Raw genomic sequence first — 11,068 nt, 5'->3', positions numbered from 1 at the left:
TATCTCAGCATTATTTGAATACGTCGTATGAATATTACTTCTGTTTCTGAATCAAATCGTTTATTTCTTCGTTTTTTGGAAATTCTGTTTACTCTTAATGTTTATCCAAAACATCTATAATACTATAAATAGAGGATCTCAAAGGAGTGTCTATTTTGTATCAAATTTATGAAACGAATTCAATAAAAAACGATAAAAAACAGGCTCTGCCGAGGTTTTATCGTTTTCAAATGATGAGTTTAATTAATGTGATACAAAATAAACACGAATTTAAGATTCTATTTATAACATATCTCATTTACGGTCCAAATCTATGTCAAAATTTATTCAATACACTTCTCTTGTCATAGTGCGAAGTATTTACATTGTGTGTTATATGGATGCTTCATCCACAGGAAAGAAAACAGCCCGACAAAATAACTTTTTATTAACAATAAAAACATAAATCAGGTCTCAATTATTAACCGATTTTCAAAGGATTTACCTAAAAACAACAAAAATACATATTTAAATCCATTTAAATCAAGCAAATCAATAAACAGAGCAATGTCATAACTGCGTGACGTCAATAAAAATCACGCGAGTGTGTACATGTCATTTGGCGGTTGAAGTTAAAACAAACATAAGTCAGCTTCACGGTCGTTTTCAAAAGTGCGAATTCGCTTTGTAGCTGGTCGATTACAGCATGGATTTTGATGGATGTACACAAGGACATTACCTCCGTGAATTGGAGCACCATAAATGTTGTAGAATCCACCAGAAAAAGTGGGATTGGATGTGGAATCAGTGTCTGTGACAGTGTGTAAACTCGAGCATTGCTGGCGGACTGCCTAGAATGAGCATTTTGCAAGGAAGTAGACGGGTATTTTGACTGGAGTACAGGATGCTGGACATTTCATTGTGTTGATTTGGATTTATATGGCCATAGTTGTTTATAGATGCAATGGTTTTGTGTACCGAAGTTTGCATAAATAATCTGGTTCACAGGAACATTGCTTTCATTCAATTTCTGGACCATGTATTTTCTGGCGCTGTGATCAGGGAGATGTTTGTTTGGATTAAGCCCAACTTTCTACACCATTTGTTTCTTCGTGGAATTGAGATTGTTGACACCGATATGATTTCGCTTTTGATGTTTATTTACATTTTATTGACAGCGCGTATGAATACATATTTTTGTAATGCGGTTACCTAATTTGCATTGTTATTACACTAGTTATATATGAAAAGTATTGGATGGTGTTATATCACTCTTGCGCCGTAAGTTATGTATATAAGTATTATGTAAGTGGTTTTAGTGTAATACACATATCAACCAAATACAAATTGTGAACAAATGGACTTTGTCTTGTTTCCCAGATATTACTTCATTTATATTAAATTCTTGCTTTGGTTACAAATAGGAAAATACTAGCTATAAAATAGAAGAAGATCTTGAATGAAATTTTGTTTTGATAATGTCAACCACTTTAGCACCTTTTTGTAAAGCATGTGCTGAATGTATATTCCAAATGGCGCTTATCTATGAAAAACCTTTTAAGTTTGTTTATTTGGCAAACGATTGTTTAAACACCTAATTGTATTTTGTTATTTGCTATTTTTTCCCTCAGATCTATCGATTTTAAATAGTTAGAGATGTGCACTTCGTCATTCTACTTCTATTTAAAAATAGTTTAAGACGTAAATACAAGAGCCAAATAATTTAGGGGCAAAGATTTCAAAACCTTTGCTTCATTTCTTCCTTTGTATATATCTACAATTAAACCTAAGGCAACACCTACATAACTTTTCCTAGGACTGATTTTACCGCACCAATATTTCAGAAAATGCAATACATTTATATTTTTCTAAATCATTAACTGACTAAAATATATTTTTTTGTAAAGCCACGTTATTATTATTATTATTATTATTATTATTATTATTATTATTATTATTTTTATTATTATACCAGATTTGTTGAGCGCCCTTTTCACAAAATATACGTTCAAGGGCGCTTTACAATTAAACATGTGCCGTATCACAGATATGTGGAAATCACAAGAATGAAATATTTTAACATATTTAACATTTTCAAGTGAAACTCAAATCTTGTGGAAAAAAACACACACACAATGTCTTAAAATGCTACATGCGAATAAAATAAGCATAAATTTAAAAAAATAAAAATAAGAATAAGAAATCAACAACATGAAAAAAACAAATATATATATATAGTTACTGTAGTTCTGTATCGTAACAGTTAGTAGGGATAAAAAACAGTCACAGTTGTTATCTATACGTTGTAGGAAGTTTTGGAAAGGTGTGTTTTGAGAGCTCTTTTGAATGAATTAAGTGATGTGTCTTTTCTGAGATTGTCCGGGAGAGAATTCCATAGTTTTGCGGCAGAAATTTTGAAACACCTATCACCGTAAGAGACCATTCGAGATTTTTGTGGCACAAGGGTGGTTGCTGCACTTGCTGATCTCAGGTTTCTAATTGGCACGTAAACCTCTACTAAGTCTCTCATGTAAACCGGCGACTGCCCATGCAAGGTCTTGAATGTTTGAAAGAGTATTTTTTATCTAATTCTATCTTGTATTTGAAAACATTGAAGATCTTTAAGGATTAGTGTTATGTGTTCAAACGGGTTGTTTTCGCGCTGTATCACGTAATGAGACGTGCAGCTGAGTTTTGAACATTTTGCAGTTTGCTCGGTTTTGATTTTTGCACGCCATACAAGAGAGCATTGCAATTATCTAATCGTGATGTCACAAGTGTGTTTATAAGGGTCTTGGTGGCATCAGTTGTCAAATATGGAGAATGTGATCAATCTGTCGTATTTGGTCATAGCATGTTCGAGTCACCGAATTAACGTGCTGGTCCATGTGCATGTTCGAATCAAGCGTAACACCAAGGTTTCGAACTGTCTTTGGTGGTTTTATGCTCGAATCGCCAATTTCCAGTTTTAGATTTTCAACAAGTTTGGAGTGTTTTTGACTTGAAAAAAGAATTAATTCATTTTTGTCTGCATTCAATTTTAACATGTTTAAATTCATCCATGAGATGATTTATTTTAGGCATTGTTCAATTCGGGTGATTGGGAGTCGTCTGCATACAAATGGTGGTTTAGAGCATAGTTTTTACAGATATACCCGACTGGCTTAGTGTACATCGTGTAGAATTTTGGGCCCAGTACCGATCCTTGAGGAACACTGAATTTCATAAGGACCGGTTCAGAGAGTTTGCCGTCGATGCATACCGTCTGTTAGGTATGAATCGATCCATTGACGAGGTTTATCAGCAAATACAAAGTCAAATTCGAGTCTTTGAAGAAGGGTGTTATAGTCAATGGTGTTAAATGCAGCCGACAGGTCCAGCATCACGAGTACTGTGACATCACCTGTGTCTAGGGATTCGAGAATGTCGTTCTGAACTTTTACCAATGCGGTTTCAGTTGAATGAAATTTTCTGTATGCAGACTGGTTTGTTTCTTGTAATTGATTGTTTGTCAAATGTTCCTCAATTCTACTGTTTACCACTTCTTCGAGGTTTTTTGAGAGATATGGCAAATTGGAAACTGGTCTGTAATTCTTGAGTATGTTTTTGTCAAGACTAGGCTACTTAACAATAGCCATTTGTGATGCTTAAAATGATTTAGGCACGATTGAATTTCGTAGAGAGCTGTTAACAGTTTTCAGCAAAATTGGTAGAAGTTCGTTTATTCACGATTTCAAGAGCCGTATAGGGAGAGGGTCTAATTCACAAGACTTGTGAGCTGACTATTGAACAAGCTTTTTCAGCTCCTCCTCTGTTGCTGGAATGAAACTATCCATTCGCGCTGTATCACGTAGTTCTATGCGTCGATCTTCTGAAGGTACTGATTCACTCTGATGCTGAGATGAAATGTTTGTTCTGACTGTTTCTATTTTATCTATAAAGAAATAGCTGAACTCCTGTGCTAGAACTTCTGGTTTCTTACCCGATTAAAGTGCTACTTCGCTTGGGCCATTCAAAAGATGTTTCGTTATTTTGAACATTTTTTTCTTGGTCCCGTTCACTTGATTCTACTTTCTCTGAGTAATAATCAATTCTTGCCTTTTTTAACATTTTGTTAACGATTGCGCATTGGTTCCTATACATTAAATGGTCAACGTTGAGTCCTGTAAACTGCCATTCACGTTCTAGCTTACGCTTCACATGTTTGGCACCGTGCAGCTCCTCCGTGAACCAGGGACAAGATGGTCTTAATGGTATGGTTTTTGAACACAATGGCGCATGATTGTCTATTAAGGCTGAACGTTCACTATTGTATGATGAGACAAGAGTGTCTGCATCTGATGTACTCTGTGACAATTTCAAAAGATCGGATGATAAAATATCAGCTTTGAATGTATCAACCTCAATCGACCGGAGTTTCCTGTATGTTACAGTTTTCTTTACCGGAGGGGGTTTCGCGGCAAGCGCATTGAACATTACTGCGTAATGGTCCTAAGCTATTTTGCCAGAGCTATCTGATAATCCAGGATCGGTCACTACAACTGCAGATACTATGTTTTCCATGTCTCTGGTGATGACCACGCCTAAGGTATGACCGTGGACATGGGTTGTGCCTTTCATATGTTGATACATGCCACAAGATTGAAGCACACTGTTGAATCTGATGTTGTTGCGATCAGAAAGATTGTCCAAATGAAAATTCCGATCGCCGGTGATAATGACATTGTTGTCAATTGTGGCAAATTTTGATAAAAATTCTGGCAATTCGGTATCCAGAAAAAATCGTGCATTCAAGCCATGCTTCTTTGATGGAGGAGGTCTGTACTTAACGGCCGTGAGCAATGTGTAGTTGTTGATACCTACATTACACTCAATATGTTCATATGTTGAAAATATATTGTCACTGGTTGAAGCGACTATTTTAACATCTATATCTGATTTATAGATCAGGGCCACCCCTCCTCCCCGCTTACTACCTGGGCGTGGCACATGCTTGATTTTATACCCATCCGGTCCACTTAGACATGCTTTATTGATGGAGGTGCCTATATGCCTGTGTTTAGATCTTGCTTCGGCCTAGGACCGATGATATCTACATGTACATTGTAGTTAAGAATAGAATGCGGGTCATCGCATTCGGAAAAGTTTATTCACCGGAAAAAAACACTCTGAAAAGTCGGAAAAAATATTGATATGCTATGATGCAATGAAATGCTAATTGGGCGTACACTATCTATTCATAATGGTTGAAATGAAATTATAATACTTCATTTTATCCTACATTCAGTTTTTTTGGTGATTGTAGCCCGCTCATTACTTTATTTTCTATGTTTTAAATTACCTCAATCGGCTTTTTTTGACATTTTTATTGAGATTGTTAGTTTTTACTAAGGCTTTCGATTGGCTACAATTTATTATGTCATGTAATGCCGAATGAAACGGAAAGTATGGGATTATTTCTCAGTTTCCTCAGTAATTTCAGAATAATACCTTGAGCATGTAACATTACGCATATGCATATATATTTCAAAACAAAGCTAATATAAATCTGTTCACTTTGTCCACGAGGGATATATGTTGAGGGCATTAATAAAACACATGTACATCAAATATACAGGGAATAAATAGTATGTGTGTGATTCGTTCCAGAGGTATTTAACATTATAAAAAGAAGCCATAAACATAAACCTAATATAATATTTAAATTTATTCTGTTGGAATGCAATTTGTTTCGCATCCATACCCCTAGTAAGTAATTTAAATACCCCTAGGTCAAGTTTGAATTGTAGCGTAAATTTTACTAAAAATCCTAAATGCTTTTTTCGTGGCAGTGCATTTTTTATGTAACCAAAGCTCCAGATCAGGTTTTACATGATATTTGGAATTTCTCCATACCTTATAAGTAACTACTTTGGCGTAGTCCATATTTTAAGTGACCTATACTTTATGATATCATTGAAAAACTTGATTAAACTCTAAATGTTTTTGGAAGAAAATTATGAGCTAGCATATACCATCTTAATAATTATGTTTTACAATTACATGTCTATACTACCAAAAAGTTGCAGGCCGAAAGCCATTTAACGCTTTAAGCGCTTTGATTATTTGCGCTATAATCGCTTTATGATCGCAGACACTCCAGACAGTGACCCCGATCTCAATATATTTGATTACCCTAGTAATCAGTCGTCCAGCTGCTGGAAAAGTGAAAACATATTCCAGCGAAATGGAAAGGGTCATTCAAGCCCAGAGCAAATTAATTCGAAATGAAAATGGAGAGTCGGGTGATCTTCTTCAATAGTCTAGGTTTCAACTCATTGTTTAGTGTAAATGATGTGCGTAAAAAATTCCCTGAAACATTCCGCAATGCACATTATTTTAAATCTGGATTTCATCGAACAAAAAAGAGGGTTAGGGTTAGAAGTACTTGGGGTTTACCTATAAGTTTATTATTATTTGTTTTATTGATAAGTTTCCTCAAGTAAATGCATACTTTGATAAAATTTACTTTTTGCGCTTTATCTTTATTAAGGATTGTTCGGATAAGAGTGAGGTATGTGCACATAAACTGGTTTAAACCCCCAGTAAATTTACATTTAACTGACCGTTCCAAGGCGGTGCCTAACTATTCTTGATAAACATACCTATTTTTTTTATAGATATAGAATGTATGCACTATACTGTTTGTGGAGTTTTGTGCTGTTCTTCTATGTTTCTTGTCTGTGATTTTGTGTTCTATGTCTTGGGCGTTTGTCTAGTGGCACTAAACTGGGTTTATGTTTAAAAATTTTGCTACTGAGCTTGTTTCTCTAGCTTTTTGCAGGAATATTGTTGAGCTATTAGCCCTTAATTAATTCCAGTAATTTTAAGCCTTTTTTCAACTGACTTATAAAACATGGGATATTAATCATTGACCTTTTCTATACAAGCAATTTCATTAAAACCAACTGATTGCAACAACAGTATTACTTTTATTTCCCGCACGAACCCTTTCACATTCATCTCATTTGTGTATGTCTCATATAGTATTCAGCTCGAATTACAATTATTTAACAGCTTAAACGAGTTATTAACTTTTTTTCATTTATCTGTTTCTCCATATAGTGACAAATCATTCGTCGTTATTTTGACATTTAAAATCTGCTTGAGGAACATTTCATGTATACGTTCCAGACCATTTGCTAAAGCAAAACTTTATACCTCTTTGTGATATTGGGGCAAAGAAGGAACATATACGCAAAAAATTCAAAGTGTATATTTACATGTACATACCTTCCAGGTGTTTTTTATAGGTGCTATGATTGATGATACTGATGATGATGATGATGATGATGATGATGCTGATGATGATGATGATGATGATGATGATGATGATGATGATGATGATGATGATGATGATGGCGGTGGTGGTGTTGGTGGTGGTGTTTGTAATGGTGGTGGTGGTGGTGGTTGTGGTGGTGGTGGTGGTAGTGGTGATGATGATGTTGATGTTGATGGTGATGATGATGATGATGATGATGATGATGATGATGATGATGATGATGATGATGATGATGATGATTTCGATTTAAACTATATACGTTGCGTTTTTAGCGAAACATTTAAGGCAGTAAACATAACATGAATTTGTGATATTTTGCTGCAAAAACGAAAACAGCTGTTTTCTAAGAAAACCTTATAAATGCTTATAATAGAACGAACGACCAAATGAAGGAACAAATAAAAAAGAAAATCGCCCTCTCTCATTTTAAAAAAAGATACGTTGCCTTACCTTTTATTTTATTTGCTTCAAAATGTGTTTGTTTAAAATATCTTATTGTTTGTATCATTTAAAGTTGCACTCCCACAGACTGAACGTTTTCAAAACTTTTTTTTATTTTTTGTTCTGGAACGAGCCAATTTTTGAGACAATCCATGGAAACCAGTTATGTAAGATTGCTGACAAAAATAAGATCGCAGATTTTTATATTTAAGTTCAAAAATTGATATTTTATGCATATTTCTTAAATCGTTAGTAAATATGAAAATTTACGATCTGATTTTTTTTGTCAGCAATCCTATATAATTGGGTTGCAGATATTTACACAAAAACTTGCTCGTTTCGCTGTAGTAGCCTCCCTTGACTTCATTACACAACACTATGTAACACATTCTAATTCATACGCGCATTTGACAGGTGGCGGTAAATTTAAATCAAATTGAAACCGAAAAATAAAAAGGAATAAATAAATTTTCAGGTATGTAATAAATGGAATATTACGATAAAACGCTTTTCTGGTGACCTGCATCACGTCTCGTTCGGTGAGTAAACATGTATCCGTCTCGACCTGCGGTCGTGATACAGGTCACCAGAAAAGCATCCTATCATAATATCCCCAATGGATTCTTATTTGAAAGGAAATCAGGTTCATATTTAAAAGGCCCAGACTGTTTAAAGGTTTAATAATTGAGAGAAAAAAATGTGAATAGAACTATGATAAAGTTTCAGATAATGTTTAATAAAACCCCAACAGATTGCTTTATTAAACAAAAATGTACGGAAATGTCGAACAGTATCACTGACTGTACAACTCATTTTATAGATAGGCGCTAGATTAAGAATACTTTCGATTATGTTGAATGTTAATTGTTATTGCAATAAATCCATCTCTTTTATCATCTGTGGGTTAACATATTTTAAGAGAGTTAAGAGAAGTCATTTGTAATAAGACGCGTTGATACGTTTAAACTACTAAAACATGAAACATTCAAAATAATTACTTTCAGTTGTGTTGCATTTTGATCTTGCAAAGTTTTTTCATACTAGAGATTAACAGAAGCTTAAGATTAAGAGAAGTGATTTAGAAATACATTCACCTAGATAGGTTTTCAAAATTAAAACATATTGGGCCTTTAAAAGAATTGAACATAACGTGATTTTATTTGTACACTTTTGATGGATATACCTTTTTCTGTAAAGTAAGATAAAAAGGGTCACGGTGTATGCTCTAAAATTGTGAAGAATACATGTGTACAAGCATATTTACCTGAAAAATGTATTTTTATTTATTTTAGTATATGCCTGATTTCAGAAAGTCTGTTTAAAATGTTAATGAATCAGTTAATTTTAATAATTTAACTGTAAACATGAAGTTTGTCAAATGCAATTATCATTTCAAACACTTTTTTCATGTATTTCAAAACTTTTAATATATCATTGTTTAGATCATTATGTTTTAATAATTTAATAATTTTATGAAGCGAAATACATCCATAGTTTTCATAAATATCCCTCTGTATACACTATAATTATTGATAGCAATGCACAGGTTTGATTACATGATCTGGCTTCTGATGAACTTTGTTCGAGATAGTCTACCTTTAATCAATTTGATAACAAATGCTCATGTTACAGACCAAATAAGGTGATTTGGTTTAAATTTGACCAATCAAGGTCCATCATTCCCTGTAGATTGCATTGCTAGGTTAAAAGTGCACTCTCACAGATTTACCGTTTTTATAACTTTTTTATTTTTTGTCTTGGAAAGAGAAAAATTTTGCGTTAATATCTGCAAACCAATGATAAAAGGTTGCTGACAAAAGATCAGAGCGCAGATTTGCATATTTCCGTTCAAATATTAATGTTTTATGGCTTAAACCGTTACTAGCGGTGTAAGAACAATGCATAAACCATGAGTTTATGAATCTAAATATGAAATTGTGCGATCGATTTTTTGTCAGCAGTCTTATATCACTAGCTTCCATGGATTTTCGAAAATATTGGCTCGTTCCAAGACAAAAAAAAAAAAAATTGTCAAAACGTTCAATCTGTGAGAGTGCAGCTTTAATAAAGCGAGCTTTCTATTGATTAAAGTAAGCCAGGATAGTACGCCCGTACTCATTGTAACCAAGATTGCTAAAGATTAAATAAAATGCGCAAGTTTAAGAAAAGTCCATCTAGTTTTTGACACGAGTTAAACCATATCAATGCGAGCTTGATTAAAACATCATCAAGAAACTCTGATCAAGTTTCGCAAGATTTTGCAGCCTCTCATTTTTAAGATATGGCTCCTTTTTGAACTCAATCGATACTTTGCCATGGCCATATATAGGATGATAAAAATGTATCTCTATTGCATTGACAAAGTTTTACTACTAAGAGTTGGCATTGTGACCAAGTTATTGAACTTGATTGACACTTTATCAAAGCAACTGTTCGAATAAAAAAAAGAGGAAACACTGATGATAACTTGTATTGTAAGATAATGTACGGTTACGAAGGAAGCGTTGATCATTTTAAGATGCCAGTCATAATAAGCCACCTAAAACATGCTGCCTATCAATGATTGACAAAATGTACACGTACATAATATGATAAACAATAGTATTCACTATTTTTCGGTATTCAAATTGCATACGTACATAATGCAATAAAGTTTAAACAAAGATAAATACATGTACTAGATTTGCTTTCGGGTTATCACCTCAAGCTTTATCTCCACATGACTGTGCAGGATGTACTGATATGGTCAAAGTACGGTATTTAACAACGGTGAAACCGATAAAAGTTGAGCAAAATAAAAGGAATGATGTTGATCTATATGTTCGACATCAATGAAATTAAAAAAACACAATTCGGAAAGGACGTATGTTCGGCTATTTTCATAGTAACGGAGCTTGGTAAATTAGATGAACTATCAACGCTTGACTCGTTTCTCTGGGAAAGATGAAGGATCCGCCCGAGTTTTATCAAATCATGTCTCTCCGTCTTCAAGGGCGTTAGGTGACATCGGGGTCAACAGTTGGATGGTGAAGCGAAGAAGGAGAACTTTCCTCATGATAGAAGCAATCGTGACGATCACCCAAAATCTACAAGGATATAATTTCACCAATTTCCATTTCGGGAGTCAGACGGAAGGAACAACAACGCAAGGTTTAAACTCCGATATTGACATATTAACATGCTTTAACGACTTCAATATCATGTCCTCCTGGTCTGAATGGGAACCCGGGAGAGAAAACATGCTGATGGTGACACAACATTACCAACTGCATATGATTAGACAAGACACACCTGAACCTGTCATTATTACAAGTGATATTCTCGGAT

This window comes from Mya arenaria, chromosome 11, assembly GCF_026914265.1.
Source record: "Mya arenaria isolate MELC-2E11 chromosome 11, ASM2691426v1".
In the NCBI taxonomy this organism is placed as follows: Eukaryota; Metazoa; Mollusca; class Bivalvia; order Myida; family Myidae; genus Mya; species Mya arenaria.
This window is presented reverse-complemented; position numbering follows the sequence as displayed.